This window comes from Saimiri boliviensis, chromosome 2 (genome assembly GCF_048565385.1).
Source record: "Saimiri boliviensis isolate mSaiBol1 chromosome 2, mSaiBol1.pri, whole genome shotgun sequence".
Classification (NCBI taxonomy): Eukaryota; Metazoa; Chordata; class Mammalia; order Primates; family Cebidae; genus Saimiri; species Saimiri boliviensis.
The window spans coordinates 181,221,497-181,245,359 of NC_133450.1; the positions used below are offsets into that span (position 1 = coordinate 181,221,497).

The 23,863-nt window shown below is 35.4% G+C and overlaps 1 long non-coding RNA gene across 12 annotated transcripts in view; it reads right to left on the reverse strand.

The window, feature by feature from the left end:
* Positions 1–23,863, reverse strand: part of LOC141583742 (uncharacterized) — a 912,164-nt gene that overhangs the window by 53,672 nt on the left and 834,629 nt on the right. For all 12 annotated transcript variants that reach the window (XR_012516613.1, XR_012516618.1, XR_012516614.1 and 9 more), the window contains one exon: positions 22,557–22,589. This is a non-coding gene — a long non-coding RNA (uncharacterized LOC141583742). The remainder of the gene's footprint in view (positions 1–22,556; positions 22,590–23,863) is intronic.

The window sequence follows — 23,863 nt, forward strand, 5'->3', positions numbered from 1 at the left end:
TGGAGTTGATTTTGGTGTAAGGTGTCAGGAAGGGGTCCTTGAATTCTTGAGATCTTAGACAAGAAGGTGCAGGTGAGACCATGCAGGGAAAAAGTTTGGGCCCACCTCTTCTCACCATTTCTATAGGACACATACGAAACGTTTCTATCAGTGGGACTGGAAATCATGGAGATGCCTAAACCTGACATTAAATCTGGAGGTACTAAGAATTACTTGATAAAAGTTAAACAGGAAACACTCCAAATAAAATGTCTCCATTAGGTGGCAGGGAAGAGTAATTGAGCCTTTCTGGCTCAAACATCATAAGACAGCCAAAGCTGACTTTCCAAGGGAAGTTTTGAACAAAAATGTTTCTCCTGCACCCAGTAATGTTTCTCTGTGTATCTCATCCCCCAGCTCTGCAAACCACTGGCCCCTCTCGGCTGTTAACAAAAGTTTATGATAAATTTAAACATTAAAGGTTAAGTAAATATATTATCATTATTGGTAACAAAAAAAATAATAAAACAGTGACCATAAATATTCACAAATTTCATTTAATAACTGAAAAACAGCCTGGATCTTTTTCTATAAGAATGAGGAGACAGAAAAATCACCCGAGAGAAGAAAAAGTCTCAGTAGTTCAAAAGATGGGGATCATATGAACACTAAGAAAAAAATATTTCTCAGCAAAACAGAGGTATTTAAAGAAGCAGGAGAGATACCTAAAACCTGTGGTTATGTTATTAAGTGAATAAAGTGGACTGTAAACTGGTATAAAATCATGTTTGTGAAAATAAGTAATGAAAAATGAATATGTCCAATCATGAGTAGGACAAAAAGTATCTGGATATATACACATACAAATATGGAGACTGTATTCCTGAATTGTGGGATATTATTTTTCTTCTTTTCTGTTTGGTTTTCTGCATCAAATTAAACTTACTTGTCTTAAGCTTTATTCTCAAAAAAAGGGTTATTCAATTTAAAAATATGTAAATAAGTGACATTAGTAAAAAAAAAAATCCACTCTCAAAAAGAAAAATACTTGTTTGAAAATAGATGGCTTCAGCTAATAAAGACTCAAGGATTTAAGAAATTACAGCTTGCATCCCATTGTGCAACATTTAGCCTAGCTAACTCCGGAATATAGCAGGCCTCACCAGTTGACTTCCCCAGTTCTCCAACCGCACCAAAGCACACTAGGGTGCTGCAAGAAATCCACAAAGGTGCCACAGATTATTTTTAATTTTCAAAGAAAATATAGTAATACTAGACGTCTGTTGCATACTGTACAAAATATCAGCCAGTGGTAGTTCACTGTCTCAACATAAAATGTGAAGCTGGGCTTTTAGTGGCTGATGTGTCAAAAAACAAAAAACAAAAAACAACAACAAAAAAAAAACCAAGTACCCCTCAAGAATTACCTTGGAACAGAGAATGAGAGTGACCTCCATTCTGATTCTAAGATTTGAGAAGCCATGTAGTGCCCAACAGGCATACACAACCATCCAGTAAGTAATTCTGGCTATTTAAGAATAGAATTTCTTTTAAATCATATATATTTTTTTCAAGTGAGTACTAAGTTGTTAGGATGTAAATACTTATAAAGTTATTTGGGCCTAACTACACAATAAATAAAACTGAAATATCTCCTTTGCCATGAAAATATTACTGAGACGCTAAGGGTATAATGAACTGAAAAAGTTTGAAAGCCTTTGGTCAGTCTGTTAAGTAGTACACAGCAAAATGCTAGAATGCCAGAATGACTTTTCAATTATAGGATAAGCTATTGCAGCCTTGTATCAAACTAGTAGGCCTGGATCACTTAGTAATTGCAAGTGAACTTGATCATAATATAGTGTTGTTCATTATATAGGGTTGACCTATTCAAGTTTAATCCCTATAAAATATCATCACAATATGGGCCTTTTGAAGGATGACTTTAGAAAGAAAACAAATTTTAAATGAATTTTTAGATGGCCTTCAACTGACATTTAACTTTTGTCCAATATTCTTTCACCAAAGCAAAGTCTTCTTGACTCATTTTAATAAAATTACTACTGTGAGTTTCCTAAACAAAAATAGCAGAAGTCCTCATATAAACAACATCCACATAATATATCATGAGAGCAATCACACTGCAATAGCCTAACTGATAAACAAAAATATTTATTAAAAAACTTTGTTAGACAAAATTATCACTAAATAATTTGGGTAATTAAAGTCATCTTCCACAGATTTCTGATTTATCAGAAACTAAGAGCATCATTTAAACAAAGAATTTTTATTTTAGGTTCAGGGGTATACATTCAGGTTTGTTATATAGGCAAACTTGTGTCACTGGGGTTTGTTGTACAGATTATTTTGTCACCCAGTTACTAAGCCTAGTACCCAATAGTTATTGGTCCTCTACCTTCTCCCACCCTCAATCCTCAAGTAGGCTCCATTGTCTGTTGCTCCTCTCCCCCAGCATTCATGTGTTCTCATCATTTAACTCCTACTTATATGTGAGAAAATGTGGTATTTGGTTTTATGTTCCTGCATTGGTTTGCTAAGGATAATGGACTCCAGCTCCATCCATGTTCCCACAAAGGACATGACATAATTATTTTTTATGGCTGCATAGTACTCGATAGTGTATATGTGCCACATTTTCTTTATCCAGTCTATCACTGATGGGCATTTGGGTTGATTCCATGTCTTTGCTATTGTGAATAGTGCTGCAGTAAACATACATGTGCATGTGTCTTTATAGCAGAACAATTTATATTACTTTGGTTACATATGCAGTAATGGGATTGGTGGGTCATATGGTAGCTTTCTTTTGAGCTGTTTGAGGAGTTGCCACACTGCTTTCTACAATGGTTGAACTAAAAGAAATAATCCCACCAGCAGTATAAGCATTCCCTTTTCTCCACAATGTCATCATTATGTTATTTTTGACTTTTTAATAACAGTCATTCTGACTGGTATGAAATGATATCTCATTATGATTTTAATTTGCATTTCTCTAATGATCAGTGATATTGAGCCCCTTTTACCATAGGCTGGTTGGCTGCATGTATGCTTTCTATAGAGAAGTGTCTGTTTATGTCCTTTGCATACTTTTTAATAGGGTTGGTTTTTCTTGTAAAGTTAAGTTCCCTACAGATGCTGGTTATTAGACTTACGTCAGATACATAGTTTGGAAATATTTTCTCCCATTCTGTAGGTTGTCTGTTTACTCTGTTGATAATTTCTTTTGCTGTACAGAAGCTCTAAAGTTTAATTAGATCCCATCTGTCAAATTTTGAAAAGTGTCATTTTTTGCAGGTACAAAATATGTTTTATATTCTTTCCCAAGGGCAAATAAATCTTTAAGGATATAGGATGTGAATCCAAAATTTCCTATAAAGGATTTTGTAATATATAAAAATTTGCATTTAATTCAGCAAAAACTATTAAACCTATGATAGCCTTTATTGGATATTTAAAATTCCTAGTTGCTATGATTAAGGCCCCTACATCTGAGAAGACAAAGACTAGCTAGACCCATTACAATGAGCTCTCAGGCAAGTCATTTGAGTAAAAGGAAGAGTTATGTAGCTCAACCCTCTTAATATATATACATACATATCGAAGTTGACCTGGCAGAGACTGATACACACACACACACACACACACACACACACACACACACACACACAGAGAGAGAGAGAGATTGAGAGAGACAGAGAGAGAGAGAGAGAGAGAGAGAGAGAGAGAGAGAGAGAGAGAGAAAACCAAGACCTATAAAGAGAAGCTGTCTATACAACCCATCATTCTATCTTTGAGCTAGACAGGAGACTTGACATTCATCCAATATTTAGCAGCAGTCTACTGTGTGCTAGATATTAATATATTCATTGAAGATAAGGTTTCTTCTGTCATTGAATGTGCAATCAAATGCACAATTTTCTTAGTTAAACATTAGAATAAGCTAAGTTGTTCAATTCTGAAAATCTCAATCTCCAGACTCCACTCTACAATTCATTAAATAAGAATTGCTAGGGTACCATCCAGGTATCAATATTGTTTTATTAAAGGTGTGCAGTAATTCCAATGTGCATCTGAGGTTGAGAACCACTCAAGTGAGAAGACAGACACTGACCAAGTAATTACAAATGCCCTGAGTGCTGAGCATTACTGACAACTGTCAAGTTTCCTGTCTAACTCAAAGATGTTTCTATTATGATATTGTTGCCTCTCTTGAGACAATTAGCATCATCATTTAGAGAAATATCCCATTAAAAATATTTGGATGTAAAAAATGTCACTTATTGTCAACACTTTGGGGTATAAGGTATTCTCTGAAGTATTTTAGAAGGTTTCTAGGTAAAACGTGTCATTGGATTGTAGGTATAGTGAATATAAGCAGTGAATGTAATCTGAAAAATAAACATTTTCATGACAAAAATGCATTTCATATCATATAAGTTCTGATTAAAATTGTTAAGACATACTGGTTTGTTTTTTTAAATTTTGGCTTTTGATTTAAGGTGATATGGTATTTATACCAACAAGTTTGGGAAAGATAAGGATGTCCCATGTTGAAGTTCATTATTAATTTTGCTTTATTTTGTGGTAATTATTCAAATCATGTTAACCTGTTGCTTCAGAGACATAAAGCAAATATGACATAGACTGATAAACACTTTGTAAAATCCTATCTGTGGCTTCCAAATTACATATCAAAATGATAGTATGTAATAGCTTTAGATGTTCTAAAGCTTCATAATTTTTTATGTGATTTTTGCTTCTCAATTCTTTCAAGTCTCAAATGTAGAAATCTTCAAACAGTAGCATTTAAGGTGAAATTTCAAAGTTCATGCTCAAGATACATGGGGTGAAATAAGCTTTTAAAACAATGTTGTAAAAGCTATTTTTGTCACTTTATCCCCATCCCCTTAAACACAACAGAAAAACCCTGTACACATTTTATCTCCTTGTTTGATCAATAGAAAAACGTTATGCAGTTTACAATATTTTTATAGCTGATTTTTTACAAATTTGTTCTATCATATATAAATTCACACTGAAAACTCTTTTAATATAACTTCATACCTATCATCTCTTAATTCACAATAGATTTGATAGGAGGTATGCTGTTGTCAGCAGCTAAGAGCAGCCAAATGAAACCTAATGATATCATATAAAAAATAAAACACAACTGAGACTTGATCAGCTTCCTGTTTTGCATTGCTGAATTTGTACTGCAAACTGGAGCCTTTTGAATGCAGCCGGTTTTATCATGATTTGACACATTTGAAAAGAAATATGCTCATTTATTAAAGGTGCTGACAAACCTACCCCAAACATTCTAAGTCTAAGAGAAAGAGAAATTCATTCTAACTTTAGTCTAGAGAACAATAATCTTTTAAACATATCAGCCTGATAGACATCTATAATTTTACCTACCTGTCTTAACCATCTATTCTTTTTCTTCATTGCCCCACGTTGTATTACAAATTTCAGAACCCAAATCTGTCTCTGTTTCTCTGTCTCTGTCTCTGTCTCTCTCTCTCTCTCTCTCTCTCTCTCTCTCTCTCTCTCTCTGTCTCTCTGTCTCTCTGTCTCTCTGTCTCTCTGTCTCTCTGTTTGGGTGTATGTGTGTATGCATTGCTTTGGAAAAGTTTTTTTTTTTTTCTTCCCAAAAATAACATTTGGCCCCTAAAGTGCTGAACATTTTTGTATTCTCTAACTTAATGTGTTAGACACCAGCTGAAATACACATATATTTCTACTTCTGAGGTAACAACAAAAGCTTTCTCAAGGAGAACCAGTGAAGATGGGTTTGCAATTTATATATGGATCCTTTCTCCCCTCACAGGTAGACAGAGATCCCTAGAGATTTCTCTGTACTTCTCTGGCACTTGGTTCTGCATGCTGATCAGCAGGCTCCAGGAGGGTTCACAGTGAAGGATCGAAACCCTGGGCTAAGAGAGATTGCTTTTGTGTAGTATCTGCACATAATACACTGTACTCTTTGGGAAATGTGACTTGCATTAAGCTATGCATATGTGTACATACAGAAGAAACATCTATCACCAGAGGTTTGATTTATTGCTGTCAGCATGAGTATCATCATGCTACATAAATGTGCAAGAAAACCTTAAACTGGTCAGCTGATGTTGGCTTGAAAGAGAGTGATGAACATTAACTGAGAAATATGTGAATTCCAGATTCCCTGGATATTACAATGATCCTTATTGTATTTAGTTATTTAATCACTTCCAGTGCCTATAAAGAGCGATTGATCTAGTAATAGATTATGGAATTGTCTCCAGAAGAAAGCAATCAGTTTTGAAAACTTCATCCATGCAGTTGCTAGTGTCTTAATTGTCATACAACTGCCACAAAGATATTTGCTTCTGGCTATTACAAACTAAGCATGCATTGAAGTGGTCCAATACACATTACAGATTTAAAGTCTTGTTTTTAAAATCGTTGAATATTATGATATTCTTCTAGTTCCAACCAGGCATATTTCTCAATCATTTCTCCCTTTGTATTTTGAAAGACATGATCTCCTAGGTTCATAGACCCATATGCACAACTTACTGTACCATGTATGAACTCAATCCTCACCACTCACTTATTGGATATTGCTATTTCTGGCAGCTATAGAAACTGTCTCTAGGAAAGCTGAATGAGTGCCTATGGTCACTCTGCTGGTCAGTAGCAGCAAGGCACAAATTCCAGGTCAATCTGTTTTATTGTAAAATTGCTGCTTTTAACCACTGTACCACGTAGCTGTTTCTTCATGAGAAATAATTTTAGGCTAGACAAGAACTTCCACAATCCTAAGCAAAATCTTAGAGTCGTAAGGAAATTGAGAAATCGCTTAATCAAATGCTCTACCCACTGAGTTATCCCTTTTACCACATTTCTAAATGATAATCACCCAGTCTCTTCCTGAATTATCCCCATGACAGGTGGTCACTTCTCCACTGTCAGACAGCTTTAATTATCAGAAAGCACATCCTTCTATTGAGCAGAAAGCTTGCTCACAGAAGCTCTTACTATTAGATCCTATTTCTAAGCTCTGGAGAGATTCTAGACAAGTTTACATCCTCTTCCACTGACTGATAATATTATTTCCTAGAACGGAAATATGGACTAAGGGTAAAAACTACTCTAAGAATTTTAAGAGGGCTATACACTAACTTCAAAGTAAAAAAAAAAGTTTATTAATTATTTAAATACACATATCTAGGCTCCTATGCAATCAATTTGACTAAATGACTATGGCACTAATGTATTCAAGAATAGAATATATTAATATCATTTGTTGTAATCTATCCCAGAAGCAGGGAGCATGGCAACAAATTGGGACAGTCAGTTAAAACAGAAAAAGTATATCTAGCTTCCTAATGTATGGTTCTTTTGGGTTTGAAAAGTGAGTTAATCATACTTATTTTATAGGCTTTAAATTAACCATCTGTCAAATGGGAACAGTTGGAAAATACAACTGTTCATTGGTTAAACCTCTAAAAGTCTTTCAGATACAGAAGTAAAACCAAAAAAGAAAGAACCAATACTTCTTGGTCTTTTCAGGGATAGAGTTTTATTATATGATCTAAGTTGTGATTAATTGTAGAGTAGAATTAATACGTGTAACACTCATCATAGACATGTTGGTTTTCTATATGACAAATATTCACCCTAAAATATAGTCCTGAATTTGTTGTGCTTTTAAAGTGAGATGTATCTTTGATTACAAAAATTATAACCATATAGTATAAGGAAGAATTGGGGTATAGATAATTATATAAAAACATTTTTACTTAGATAATGATATTTTTACCCTGAGCAAATGAAAAGCAGAAATGTAGCAAATGATATTTTAACTAATAATGAGTTATCATTTTTCTTGTATTCTATACCATCACTAGCAGTTTCAATGCTAACTTTAATTTTATGCTAAGGTTTTTATAAAAGTCAGAGTGAAAAAGAGTAGGAGACTTTTCATGGAGTATTCTACAAATTTTGTGCATGAGATTTTCATTCATTGTTCCTAGCACCTAGTAGGGAATCAATACACATTAGCTATATTGATTAAATCAATTAATTAAATAAAATAAATCAAATAATTTTATAAGTGTGTACAAATTCCTGGGATAGAAAAGAGCAACTTAAGTAAGACTTTAAAAACTTATAGGTATTTTATTGTTTTAAAATCTAATTTCATAAAAACGTACATCTAGAATAATTCATTTTTCTCTCCGTCTCAACTATTATAACTACACCAAAAGTATTTTATATTGTTTAGCTTGTAAAACAGATTAGTAATAACCATAAGAGCTAAATTTGTTGAGTTGTTACTATGTGCCAGACACTATTTTAATTCATCTACATTAATTAGCTAATTTATCTCTATGAAGAAAATATTTATTAATATTTCCAATTCTAGATGAGGAAACTAAAGCCCATGAAGTTAAGGTACATCTCCAGGTCACATAGCTAGTAAGTAAATTCTAATCAAGGAAGCCTGGTTCCAAGACTCACCTCAGCCACTGATCAGTATCTCCTGTCATATATCACAAAGCCTATCTCATAGCAGACTCTAAATCATTATTTTTTAATTGATCAGTTCCAAATGGAAAGAATAGTTCACCAGATACTGTGCTGAACATACGTTGAACTGTGACCAACTCCTTTTCCACAGGTCTCAGGATGACAGCCCTTTAGCAAGGCAGCTTAGAATTCAGATACACCTTAAGTTTTTACTCTGACCAGGGAAGACAAGAGTTGGGCCCATGACCTCTGGAAGCAGGCATATGGGGCCCAGGCAGAAAACGCAACTTCTCTGTGCTTCAGTTTCCTCATTTATAAAATGGGGGTTATAGTGATGAAGGTGGTGGTGGCAATGGTACCCAGCCCAAAGGGTTGATGTGCAGCACTACATACCTTAGTAAACATCCTAAAGGTCTTATTGTCATGATTAAAGCTCAGCTTCTTTACCAGACTTCATTCTTAGACAACTGCTAGAGGCTAGAAAATCTTTTTATTCATTCAAAAAATAGGTTATTTGGGCTGATTTGCCTGTCTTGTAAAGGTTGAATCCAATTACTGCTAAGGGGGAATCTGTGTGAGTCTGTTCATTCTCATTAGCTGTTGTCAAGGCTTGATAATCCCCAATTGTTTTTAGACACCAGAGAGATTGAGGAGAATCACAGGATGCAAATCTTCTTGTACAAGATGCCCTTGAAAATCAGCAGTTTTGCTGTCTATTTCCTTCTCCTAACCCAAACTTCTACTTACAAAAGAATCATCTGCAAACAGGACATCTGCACCTCTCACAGTTTTGGATAGGGGACGCACAAAATGCTTCCTAATGTATTCGCTTTGCAATGTAGGGGAGAACGGAGGAAAAAGCCCCCTGAGTTCCTGTCAGAGCTAGTCACAGCTGCTTCATTTTTTTCTTTTCAACCCTCACAGGATGCAGACAGAAAATAGGATCTGGGAATAGATATCCAGAGGACATTCTAGTCTCTACTTCTAAACAGCATAATTTCTGGATCAAATTAACATCAACCTTCTTAATTGCCAAACACAAAACAAACAAAAAGAACACATTGGTCCCCAAGTAATACCCTTTCCCGACTCCACACACACCACACACACACCTGCCCTAAACCTGGCCCTAAAATTACAAAAATACAAGAAACAATTTGTTTTCCAATGATAGTCACTGTACAATCTTAAATATATTTTTAGCACGATGTTCTTTTCATCTCAATCACTATAATTTGGGTGACATAATGCAAATATATTTATGGAGCATACCACAAAATTAACATTTAAAGGGGAAAAAAATAAGCAGCTGTTTTTTTTCCACCAAGCCTCTTTAGAATCCACTGAGAAACAAAAGACACAGTTACATACACACTGTGTACAGTGAAGACACTGAGACACTGAGCATCTTCAGCCGAGGCTGACTGCCTAATGCATAACACTTTTGTTCAGCCAAATTCCTTGACTTTGCAGGCATGCTTCCTTCTCAGAAACAATATTACATATAACTGTGACCTTCCAAAATCAGTCCATAAGAACCGGTTTGCTCTAGTGGCTAAGGCAGTGAGGTCCAGCTACAAGTGAATGACGGTAGAGATCTGGTGTGAATTCTGCTTCTAGCCCTTGCTGCTCATTTGGATTGAGGTTAATTACTTAATTTCTTTGAGCTTCAGTAAGATTGTCTATAAAGCATGAACACTAAAACTTTTCCCCCAGAGTTCTAGAAGATAGGAGATCATGGTTGTAAAGTACTTAGTACAATTCTTAGTACATGGTATGAGCTCACAAAATGGTAGTCATTAATGTAACTACTAAATAGTGCATACAATGAAGTAGGGCAGTGTTTTTGTTAAAATGAGAAAAATGAATTTCAAAATTCACTTTCAGATGCTAGAGCACTATATCTTTAAATTATCAGCCAGAGAAAGGACTCTATCTTTCAGCATAGCCCTTACCTTTGCTTTCCATAAAGGTGGTTGGGAATTAGAAGAGCAGCTGATACATCAAGAAACTTATACCTGCAAACTGTAATTTAACTTCTATGTTAAAAGTACTATTTTACCCTACCAGTGTGCTTTAAGCTTAGAATGCTTGCACATACACACTGCCCCCACATCCTCCAGCTTTTTAGTAGTATCATTCTTTTTAAAAAAAAAAATTTCAAAGAAGGTACTCTAAAACTCCGTTCTGCATGATCTTAAAAGTCTAGTGCCCTCCACAAGATTTTTGAAGGCCCTGAAGACACCCATATTCTCCTGACCTTCTTTTGAAAGATGTCCGAAACCATAGATAGTATCAAACCATGTATATGCCATTTTTTATACATGCATACCTATGATAAAGTTTAATCATATTCCTTTTAACATTCCTTTAATCATATAACTTTTCATATATTCCTGCTTCCATTACACAATCTCATCAATAGATGCTGCCTGCTTGCTGCTCCATTGCCCTCCATACTGGCAAGCAATTCTCTTCTATTCCTGAGTATGATCTCCAAACACAAGTTGGAATATACAGGAATAATTCAGAAGACACAAAACGGCACAAAAAACAACTAGATTTAAATACAACATCCCCCCTTATTTGTGGTTTAGCTTTCCATTGTTTCAGTTACCCATGGTCAACAGCTGTCCAAAAATATTTCATGGAAAAATCCAGATGTAAGCAATTAATACATTTGAAACTGTGTGCCATTCAGCTCCATCCAACCTGGGATGTGAATCATCTGTTTGTCCAGTGGATCCACACTGTCTATGCCACCTGCCCATTAGTCATTTAGTAACTGTTTTGGTTCAGATAAGCTGCTGAGGTAAAGCAGTTCTTGTATTGACGTAATGCTTATTTTACTTAATAAGTGGCCCCAAACTACAAGGGTAGTGATGATGTTATTATGATTAATATTTAATTATTATTGTTGTGCATCTCTTACTTGCCAGATTGATGAATTAAACTTTTTAAGAGGCATGTATGTATAGGAAAAACATAGTACACATAGGGTTCAGTATTATCTGGGGTCAGGCAATCACTGGAGGTCTTAGAACACATCCCCTGCAGACAAAAGAAGACATCGGATTTTAAACAACTTCTTATGGGCAATGTTCTCTGATAGTTTTCATCTTATTCTGTCTTATCCTATTCCATTTTATTTTAATGTATTTTAAAAATGCCGGGGTACTACCAAACAGATTACACAATTCTTTAATGAGTCATGACTTGAGATTTAACATACCTGAACTATCTGGAGCAGATGGAATTACAGCAAAGTGCCTTGATTTTTAAACAACAATAACAAAAAAGCTATTTGCCTCCAAAAATTTATATGGGTCTATTTGCAGATTGTGAAACCTAGATGTTACTTTAATTAATATGTTTTTTTCCTTCCTTTTGACATATAATATTTCATTTACTTTTTATAGCAACTTTCTAAGTTAGGTTTAACAGACATTTACAAGTTTCTCCATCTTTTAAAGATAAAGAAACTGAATCTCAGGTTGAGTAATTTTCTAAGGTCACACAGATGGTAATTGTTTCTGCCTTAAAAGTCAGACTCATTTACATCTCTTGCCTGCTGCACCACACAGACCATTGCTTCTCCAAGTGTGGTAGAGTACTGTCTGAATCTGAATTTCCTAGGTACATAATACTTGCTAAAATATACAGATTCCTGGCTCCACCTTGATCTAGGGTCAGAATATCTTAGAGATGGTCATGGAAATATGCAATTTTAAAAATATTCACAGGGGACCAATACAGCCCAAACTAGGTTTATCATTTCCTTTAGATGCTGTAAATTGTATGTGAGAAAGACAGAGAGAGAGAGAGAGCGAGAGAAAGAAATGACTTCTGAAAGCTGAAATAAGAATTTCATTGGTTTGCTTCAAAAGGATTTGAGAGAACCTAGAAGTCAAATACAAACAAAAATTATACAATTATAAATAAACCAAGAACAAAGATTGAGTAACAGAAGAACCAAAAGAAAAGAGGCACTTAGCCTAGAAGAACAGTTATTTGACTTTGATTTGGACTCGAATTCTTCTAGCAGTTAAGATAACAATAAAACAGTACTTTGAAAGCGTTTTATTCTAACAAGATTAATTTGGTTCTAATTCTCCCCGTATCTGAGCAAAAGAAAAAATAGATGTCTGTTGCATTTTAATTTTCTGAGTAAGAACTTAAGGGAACGGCTTATACATATGGTCAATGTGTAGAGTTTGAAAACCACCTTCATTACTCTTCCCCTTCTCCAGCATAACCATATAATTATTGTAATAACATCAATTGAGGATCTGCGGCAGGTCAAAACGAGATTACCCTATTTAATATTCATAAACCTCTCAGGATGCAGCCTCCGTATTGTGGATGAGAAAACTCAAGTTTAGAGATGGTAAGCGTCTCTTCCAAAGACTTACATAGTAAGTGGAAAAACTGGGATTCAAGCCCAGATAGTTTGTCTCCAGAGGCTATGCTCTGCTGACCTTCAGATCAATGATAAGTGAAATAGCCATGACATATACCCATCAGTCCTATTGAGAAAGAGAACTAAAGGAAGAATGAGAAAACAAAGAGGAGGAACAGCATGTAAGAAAACCAGACCTGAGCCTAAGCAATCATTTATCAGGAAGGGGCTGTGGGCAGCTCCTCTGGTAGTATGTAATTCGATTTGAGCCAATCCAGGAAATATCTCTAACTTATCTTTGGCCACTGATAATAAGCCTTCAGGTAACAGTCACACCGACTACAGAGGTTTGGGTTTCTTTAGACATATAAAGACATGCAGATAGTACCAGCAGCAAAAAGGGTGGAACACAGGACTTTATTATTATTTGTCTGTTGACAAGCTCACAAATTAATCATCCCACCAATCAGTGGAGTCACTATCATTAGTTAGTTAGTCAAGGCTATACACACATGTTCAATTGAAAAAGAAACCCTTTACTACAAATTGTACATTCATAAAATTTCTGCTATTATCTTCATGATCAATTTCTGAGATTCCTGTTCCATGTTCATTAGATGTCTTTGAGGTTTACAATTATTTTCTCCTAAATTGTCTGTCTCTTTGCTTTGTATTTGTCTTTTAGCCCACATGTATAATACGTTCTCAGCATTACCTTTGTCTCCAAATAGGTGATGGTTTTGAAGTTACCTTTGGTAAAAAAAAGCTCAAAAGAGAAAATACTTGTTGTAATTGCATTCATTAGGTTACCAGAAAAAGATGATGTATTTTCTGTATTTGCTCTTTGGGTAAAGATGGCTGTTACCCTTGGTAGTCATGAGCTACCAGGAGAAATATTACCCTGGTTCATTTCTCTCATATTTTTAATAGTCCTAATTCTAAACTCCCCAAGAGATTATGATATAAAGTGAGCTATAGAATACAGAATCCTTCTGCAGAAGATTCTTTGAGACTATATGATTAGACATAATACTTTTTGTTCTATGAGTGCAAAGGATGTGTTGCAAGTGATTGACTAGAAATAACTCTTCATTCTTCTTTGCAAGAGTCTGCTTTTTTTCAGATGCAGTCTGTGTTCTGAGTACCATCATCTACCGCTGTTAGCTTTAGTTGTTTTTTCTCTATATTGTTTTCTAACAGGGATACAAGGTAAGACGAATACCAGAGTCAAAATGGCATCATGCTGCTGAAGTTGACATCAAGCACTTTTGGTAGTCTTCAGAAAACAGCTTCACTTTGTTCTGTGCTTAATGTCTAAGGTGGAATCTGCCGAGTCACCTGCCATATTATATAGCTCTCTAATCTTCCTTTTTATTAGCTGTCTGGAAACATCATCACACTGACTGCTTATTTTAAATCGTGTTCACTCTTGTAATGTAAAAAGATAAGAACTATCCCCAAAGATATAAACCTAGTTTCTTGTATTGTAGGCAGTTATTTTTTTTCAGTGTAATTTTCTTTGAAACAAAAATTCCTTTATACTTCAACCGGAAAAGAGACTATCTCTTTGCTTCCTAAGTAAATATTTTGCATTACAATTGTCCAGATGTGCAAGATGCCTACTGAAGCTTTCTTTGTTTAATCACTAATTTTTTACATCAGTTGTTTAAAAAGGCACATACTATAGAGTATATTCTCATTCATTCACATATTTATTTCATTCATTCAAATAACGTTAATTGGGTTCCTGCTACAAACCTAATAGTATGTTATCTACTGTAAATACCAAGAAGAGTAGGACGCTTTTATTTGAGAAATCAAGTAGGGAAGATAAACTCACAAAAACATAAAACACAACATGTTAAGTGCTATGACAGAAATTTGAGCAAAAGGTCTTGGGAGCACAGAGGAATTGTTGTCTAAATTCAAACAAGGGAGTATAAGAAGGTTTTATAGAGGAGGAATAGATATTCAGTTAGTCTAGTCAGTGTGCTGCAGAGAGGGGAGACCATGGGAGAGGGATGATGGTGGGAAAGAGCATCTTCAATAGAGGGAACATGAAGAATTTGGTGTGGTTGGAACAGTGGGAGCTTTCTAGGGGAAGATCAGGATAGGAGGTTGAAAATGTCACCTGGGCCAGACAGTGAAAAATGTCTGTGTCATGCTAAAGAGTCTGAAATTAATTGCCTGGGTATTGGGTGACCAGTAAAAATATAGCTAAGAGATAAGAACTGGATCTGTGCTGCAAAGGCAACCCTATTTTCAAGGCTGCATGGCCTGTATAATGAAACACCAGAAGGCACAACTGTAACACCCCCTAGTGCAAGAGCTTGGCATCACATTCCCGTCTTGGAAAGGGGCTCCTACAGGCCTGGGTGCAGAGGTAGCAAGTGAGTAGAAGGTAGGCCTTAAAGAGACCTGGAAGAAAGCAAACACAGAAGACAGGTGGGAGAAGACAGGGCCAAAGGGAGTGAAGAGTGGTTTGGAGTAGGATTTCTTCACCTGCTTTGGGGTTTAGGGTTTACCTTGCCTTTTCAGAGTTTAAAGGATAAAGACAAGAGCTAGGACGTACAAAGTAAATTCCAACCTTTGGATACACCCTTTTTTTCTTTCCTTTTTTTCCAGTGGGGAAATGGATCTACTTTGAGACTACTCTGGAGGACTTAGAGGCAGAAGGAGAAAGGGTGTTACTGGGCAGAGCATATACACAAGTCAGGGTCTGTCTGTGTGTGACTAAGACAGGATGGAATTCATAATAAAAGCAGGCTCTGAGTCAGGCCTTTCCCAGGACAGCTACATTGTTTTCAAAGGAGATGTTAGAATTTCACCCTTACTACTTATGGGGTCTTTGAATTTTTTCATAGTTTTAAATCTGGGCCAGAATTTGGCTCAGATCTTTCTAATTCTACTCTTTACATTTTCTTTAGTGCATAAAGCAGTTGGAGCCCATTGCTTTTTCTTCTAATCTCCATTGCTACCATATTAATAATTATAGCTTGCTTCCCTGGTGGGTGTTACATCTCTGGAGTAGTAGCAGGGCATAGCATCATCTAGTCTATAGAAAGGAAGGACTTAGAACACTACTTAGTTGACTTACCGAGCACTTGCATTACCTCTATATTGTATTTCATCCCGCTTATGTGATCCTCAGGCTATGTCTGAAAGACTCTACCATAGAGAACTCACCAGTTACCAGTGCCCTGGATATCCATGTTTTACAATAATGTTCCTTTTAATATTGAGCTGGATATGTTTTCCTGAGCCTTTCAGCTCTTGTTTTTATCACTTGAAACCAAAGGCCAAATTGCATCTCTCTTCCACATAAGACTCATTCAAATATCTGAAAGAAGCTAACACATTTCTCAGCTCCTTTCAGGGGGACATGAAAAAGAATGCTGGAGGACTCACTGCTTCATGTTAGGTATTAAGGTAGGATCATTCAGTTGCATTAGCTTCCTTATGAGGAAAAGCAAAAGAAAGTCCAACAAATACACAAATAAACCAGCAAAAAAAGTGACGTTCCTAAGGTAAGTGGTAAAGCAGGTATGTAAAGCTAGAGTAAATTATAAATGTTTAATATTAACTACATTTAAATTTAGCTTTATGAAAGTAATACTGACTCATATTTTTAAAAGCCACGTAATTCTATAATAATATATTAATGATACACTAATAGGAATATATGGTAATAATAATAACCTGCTTTATTCCTCTCAACAGGCTTACTCTCACCTCTTATAGTTGCATATTTTGATAATAATCTGTTTCTGTTGACACAGGTAAAATGCTGTTTTTAATTCCTCCTCCTCCTTTTCTTCTTCCTCATTGATTTCCCATATGGAATATAAAGATTTAGCCTCTTAAACTGCCCATCTAACACCTATATATTTATCTTCGCTATATAGTTATATTATCATTTTGGTTAAATCAAAAGTCAGCATTTACATTATTATGACTCAGTTAATATGATCAGCTCAATGATGTGATATTCTATACATTTATTTCAATTCTGATCTCCCCTGGAGTTAATAATTGCCCTGTTTTGTGGCTTGCATTATTTCTTTTTTTTTTTTTTTTTTTTTTTGAGACGGAGTTTCGCTCTTGTTACCCAGGCTGGAGTGCAATGGCGCGATCTCGGCTCACCGCAACCTCTGCCTCCTGGGTTCAGGCAATTCTCCTGCCTCAGCCTCCTGAGTAGCTGGGATTACAGGCACGCGCCACCATGCCCAGCTAATTTTTTGTATTTTTAGTAGAGACGGGGTTTCACCTTGTTGACCAGGATGGTCTCGATCTCTCGATCTCATGATCCACCCGCCTCAGCCTCCCAAAGTGCTGGGATTACAGGCTTGAGCCACCATGCCTGGCCACATTATTTCTATAAATCTGTTACTAATTACCTCCCAAATCATCCTGCAGAACTGAAAATCTTCTCTTAATATGTGTGAACACACTCATCATTCTTTCAGGTTTTGCTTGTTGTATTGTATTTGGTTTTAAAACAGCCCTCCTGGAGTCCTTCTTTCTGTATTTTTACTGCAGCTGGTTTGTTGTACTGGCTGTTCTCTAGAGAGGGCTGCATAAGTTGATATGCTAGAACTTCACTGACAACCTGGGAATTTTTTATCTCCTTCCTCTATCTGTGACCTTATTCCCCGGGGGCCGTTTTTTCCTCTTTCTTGGTGGAGCATGTGGAAATCTGAGAGTATTGCTCCATGGAATTCTAATTTTCAGGGTTGATACTAAGAAGTCATGGTTTATTCTGGCTTTTACTCTTTCTTTTTCCTCTTTATTGTCTCTCTAGAAGCTGTAGTGAACTCTTCTGTCTCTTGTATTCCGAACTTTTATGATCATTTTTGTTTCCTTTATATTATTGGTAGCATCACTGGGCCCTTTTAATCTGAAAATAATTCTGGATATTAGTTTGCAATTATTATTTATTAATTACTCACCTCAAACCTTTCTTTATTTCAAGAACTATTATGAGTCAGATGGTGGGTATTCTGAATTAATTCTAGTTTGTTGAACTTTTTTCCCTATTTTTAATCTTTTTTTGTCATTTTTTTCTACTTTCTGGAAACTCTCCTTAAGTATAACTTCCAGTATATACTTTTACTAATTTTTTTCTTCTTTTTTCCAAGAGCTTTTGATTTCTTTTTTCTCACTCTCTTTCTCTTTGGCTCTCTCTATGTATATATATATCTCTGTGTATCTCTATCTTTCTCTATCTCTCTCTATCTATCTATACACCCTATTCCACTTTAGGGGATATAACGTCTCATCATTTTGAGAGCATTTTAGCCTTTCATTGTTTTCTGTTACACTCTGCCTTGCCTATTTTTTCTGTTTGTATTGGTGTTCTTCTTTCACGGTCTACAATACCTCCTCTGTTTATAGTAGTTTCCTTCTGTTATGGCAGGACCTCTAAGGCTGACCGGAATCTCTGGGTATATTTGCTGGACCTGTCAGTTGGTGACCCTTAGTGTAGCCCACAATAAAGCACTGAACTTTTTACTGGAAGAAAACAGTATCCCTATCTGTACTTTTTCCTTTTGAGTTCTTTAGTCTCTGGAGAGGAATTCTTTGTGTTCCTGCTTGGCTTCCAGAGTTCTGAGATCGAAGTTAGAGATGCATGAAGGGTCTCATTTTTTGATAAGCATGTTTTTATGTAATTATTTTGTTTTTTGTAGACTTTAATTACATTCTGTTTCATTAGACTGCCTTCTTTTGGTCCTAAGCTGATCTTCGGATTTCCAAGATCAGTGCTTCTCCAGTTGAATTACAATATTCACAAAGTATATTTCAAGTATTTGACAAAATGAGGCTGGGATAATTACCTGGCTTCATGGTGTGGGAGAGAATCAGGGAGCCCAATTCTTCCATTTACAAACTTTCAACCCCAATTTTAATGTTTTCAGTCACTTCCTTAATACCTACCCTTAATATCTCTAACTTCTGGCAATTTTGGGGGATCAGCAGCTCAGACTCCCTTTCATTATCTTTATTTTTCTGATTGCTTCAGTTTCAACCCTCTGTTGCGCTACTATGACTATCTTTGTCCATCTGTTTAACATTTTTGAAATTGTGCTTGCCATTTTTAGTCTGGTATTGTCACCTTTCTTGATTACCTTGTCCTTGGGGGATTATACATTATTTATCCTTTATTCTTATTTTAGTTACTTTTGGGGAGAGAGTAGAGATAAAAGCTCACACCATGTTTAATTAAAAGCGAATCTATTGCTCTGTCCACCATGTGTGCTGCCACTGCTTGCCATTTTGAGTCCATCACCATGCTACAGAATATACATGGCTGAGACAAGATTTACTGACATTTGGGTACACTCAGCATTTCCATAACCTGCCTATTAATTCTTATCTCTTCCTCTTTCATAGGAAAACCTAGAAAGATAAAATCAGAGAGTTAAGTGGGTAAGAGGGAAGGTTTTTAGTAAGAGAAACAAGGCTGAACTACATGATAAAATGCTGGAAGAAAAGAGAGAGAGATACATATGTAACAGAGGCGGCAAGAACTAGGGCTTAAGAAGAGCTTAATGTTTTGGTAAAGATTCGAAACATTGCAATGTGAAAGATCTGATAGGTGAAGAAAAGGATTGTGAAAAGACTTGCTGTGAGTTACAAATTTGATCACCTTTAATGATCTTTGAAAGAGTAAAGTGAATATTGGAATTCTTCTTTAATTAATAATCCTTGTAGAATCTCTGCTTCTTTGACTGACATTCTATAAATTTTGAAGGGAAAAATAGGTTATTTATAGACTTCTAAATGTGTGGTGCTCAAATCTAAACACAATACTTTCAGTGTGAAAATATTAAACAGCTCTCACATGGAAAGAAGAGCTACATGCTGTTTTCAAATACACAGGAAAGACAAAAGGAAATTAGATCTAAGATCTATAATAAAAAGGAAATTAGTTTTCTTATTTCTAACCTTTCTTCTGTATTTAAAAATTGATTTCATTCATTCTAATGTCTAGCCCCTGTATACTCTCCATCTATCCAAACATACGTTCGCATTTTCAATAGGCATTCTCTATTTTCTTCAGTCACTCTGGCTTACCCTACAAATCATTAAAGCCACATAGTCTCAGATAAATTTACATGATTCCTTTTGACCACTTCCTCCTCACAAACATTCCAAAACATACACACATGCAAAAACAAAAACAAAACCCAGACATCTTTCTTTGCTTTCTGGTTACCTTCAGTGATTTTTTTTTTCTAGATCTACAAAGAGTATCAGTGGAATTCACTGAGTTGGAACAGAGGCATAGGTTCCGTGTTCTTGACAAGATTTAGAAAAATAATGAACTGCATAACATTTACCTAAACCTTATTAATATGGTTAAAAAAAAAAAAAAAACCAGAGAAATGGTAGCCATGAGCTTTACCTTCTGGGAGATCATGATATAGTCAGGGAAGTAAAAGGGTTTTTGAGAAATGCTTTAAAGTACAGGAGATAAATAATTTTAGGTAACAGATTGGTATGAAATATGTTGTTACAGAAATATCTTCCAATCCAAGCAAAAGACCTTCCTATCCTCCATACCAACTCATGTGAGATTTCCCATGTTAAGGTGGCAAACAATGTAATTATGGTCCCTATTTGGTCATTAGTTAACTCTATGATTTAGGACAAGTTACGTATTTAAACTCTATAGGCCTGGATTTTATTATTTGAAGAAAAACATGATTAAAATAAATAATAGTTGAAGCACTTTCAATCTAAACTCTGTTACTGGGCTTCCCTTTTATAAGAAGGGAATAAACATACCTACAGTGGTTAACGCAAGCCATCAGAAACATCTACATAGAGTGTATATAAATGGAAGCATGACCACAGGATATTGTCAGGAGAGACTAGGTTTCACAGGTAGGTTCAAATTTGGGTCTCTTCACTCAAATATTTAAATATTTCCTAGAGATGGGTCTGGAGTTATCAAGAATATTTTTCCCTTTTTAATTTCTCAATAAGGACATTGCAGATAATTTTTACCATTTATCTATGGAGTACAGTTTGGAGATGATAGTTCTATTTCAACACATTGATGTTTCAAACTTTTATAATGAGAACATTTGTGATTTAGTCTGTTTTAGCTGCTATAACAAAATACCATCAACAGAGTGTATTTAAACAACACAAATTTGTGTCTCATTGTTGTGGAGTCTGGGAATTCCAAGATCAAGGCACAGGCAGAAGTATTGTATGGTGAAAGCTTACTTCCTTAGAGACAACACTTTCTGTATCTCACATGCTGAGAGGCACAAGGTAACTCCCTTGGGCCACTTTTATAAGGGCACTAATCCCATTCATTATTCTTGAACCTAATCATTTCCCAAAAGGCCTCATTGCCTAAGACCATCACCTTGGAGGCTAAGACTTTAGCAGAGGAATTCTGATAGTCACTGCAGCAGTACACTTTACCTTTATCCAGGGTGCTCATGTATAAACTCAGTTCTGAATGTTCTATTTAAGACGAAAGATTAGGACTTTTTCGTACTCTCTTAATTTACTTGAATTACAATATATTTGGTAGTTATTACCCTGATAATTTCCTCTATGCCCTAATTATTTGGAAGTAGACATACTAGCATACACATCAGCTGAGCAATGTTGGGGAAACACTGCTCATTTATCAGATACAGTAAGTTAAAATCGACTATCTATCTGTGATAATAAATGAAGGTTTATTGTTAGCAATAAGCAGAAAGTGCTGGAGCAAGGGGTAGGATTGAGAATCTGTTGAAGGTCAGCCAAACAAAGTATGAAGAGAAGAAATTGGATACATGATAGTACCTTGCACACAGTATGTAATAAGGATTCATTGATAAAAATATATGAATGGTAGATGGATGGAATGATGGATGGATGGAGTGAAAAATTACTAATATTAAATGTTAATATAAAAAGGTCATATACTTCCAACTTCACAGTTTTGCCACAAATTCAATTAGCTATGATATTTAATTGCTATACTGAATTTACTTAAGTCTATGTTGTACTTTTCTGTCCATGAATGAGGAAAATAAAAACAATGTGTTCTAATAGGTATTAGTGCAAAGCTAAGACTATATTTTGCTCTGCTACTTTCATACTGTTTCACTTTAATGTATACTTTAAATTTTCTCATTTGTGACAACATGGATAGAACTAGAGAAAAATTATGCAAAATGAAATAAGTCAGGCATGGAAAGTCAATACTGCATGTTCTCACTTACAGGTGGACTCTAAAACAACTGAAGTCACAGAAATAGAGATTAGAATGGTGGTTATAGAAGCTGGGTTTTGGAGGGAGTGGAGAGATGATGGTCAAAGTGTATAAGATTTCAGTTAGACAAGAAGAACAGGCTTTTTTTTTTCAGTTCTATTAGAGTGTATTGCCTTTTTTTAGTTCTATTAGCATGGTAAATCTAATTATAGAGTATTTTATATTGGAAAATTACTAAGAGTAAATTTCCAATCTTCTCACCACAAAAATGTTAAGAATTTAAATTGATGGATATTTTAACTAGCTTGATTTAGTTATTCCACACTGGAGTCATAAATGGTAACATCAGGTTTTGCCCCATAGATCTTTACAGTTACAAATTGTCAATTTACAATAAAAATAATAAAATAAACCAACCTTGAAAGCTGCATTCTGTTTTTCTCACTTCACCTAAAAAATAGAAAACACACACAAAAAGGAAATTGAATAAAAGCCAATGAAAATAACTGAAGAAATTTTTAAAAGACTTTATTTTTTGCTTTCAACTTTTACCCATTTTCCTGTGAATGAGAAAGAAGCATTTAACTCCAGAGAGAAAAAAACCTGATAAAACTCTTTTTCTCCTACATTGTTTTAAGTATATTTTTACTTTTGAAATTTTGTCATAATTTGCTTTTTAAAATTTCTTGTGGGTATATCAATTATGAATGGTAATGAGTAAAAATGCAGAGGGGATGTTTAATAAACATGATTAAATTATATGAAAGAAAAAATTACATAGGCAGCACTTAACCCATAGAAGTCATCATGATAAGATTTTTGATAAAATCGGGCGAAAGTATTTTAAGGTCCTGTAACAATTTATTCTCAGATTCTGTATTTCTACTCTTAAATGCTGATTAAAACATGGGCTTTGCTTCTTCTCTCTCCTCACTCCTCTAATAATCTGTTCTCCCTTATGGACCAAGTGATTATTCTGTTGTTTATGATAACTGTTCTTCATTTCTTATGGAAATTGTAATTATGATGCTGAATATTCAAACTGCAAGCCACTTTTCTCAGGGAAATTATAATTATGATAATGCTGTATTTACCCAACTGATGTTTTTTCAGTCATTGTTCTCTTTGAGGAATGAGCAGGTAAGAGAAAAACCCTAACATAAAACATCTTGTTGAGATTTAAGATATGGACTCAGGCCTGGGTGCAATGGCTCATGCCTATAATCCTAGCACTTTGGGAGGTCAAGGCAGGCGGATCACCTGAGGTCAGGAGTTTGAGACTAGCCTGGTCAACATGGCGAAACTCTGTCTTTACTAAAAACACAAAAAATAGCCAGGTGTGGTGGTACATGCCTGTAGTCCCAGCTACTCAGGAGGCTGAGGCAGGAGAACTACTTGAAGCTGGGAGGCAGAGGTTGCTTGAGCTGAGATCAGGCCACTGCACACTAGCCTGGGCAACAAAAGCAAAACTCCATCTCAAAAAATAAATAAAGATATGGATTCAGACAAGCATGATATTAATAGCTAATAATCACCTTGGCAGGCATAACACAATCAGGCTTACAAGTACGTGACAAAGCTGCATGTTACAGTTGTATGTAAATTACAAAGTTTTCTCAATTAACCTGTACAACAACCTCATGTGGTAAGTAAAAGTACCGTCCCTATTTTATAGACAAAAGACCTGCGGCCTTTGTTCAGCACCACGATCTGAAGGCCTGAGT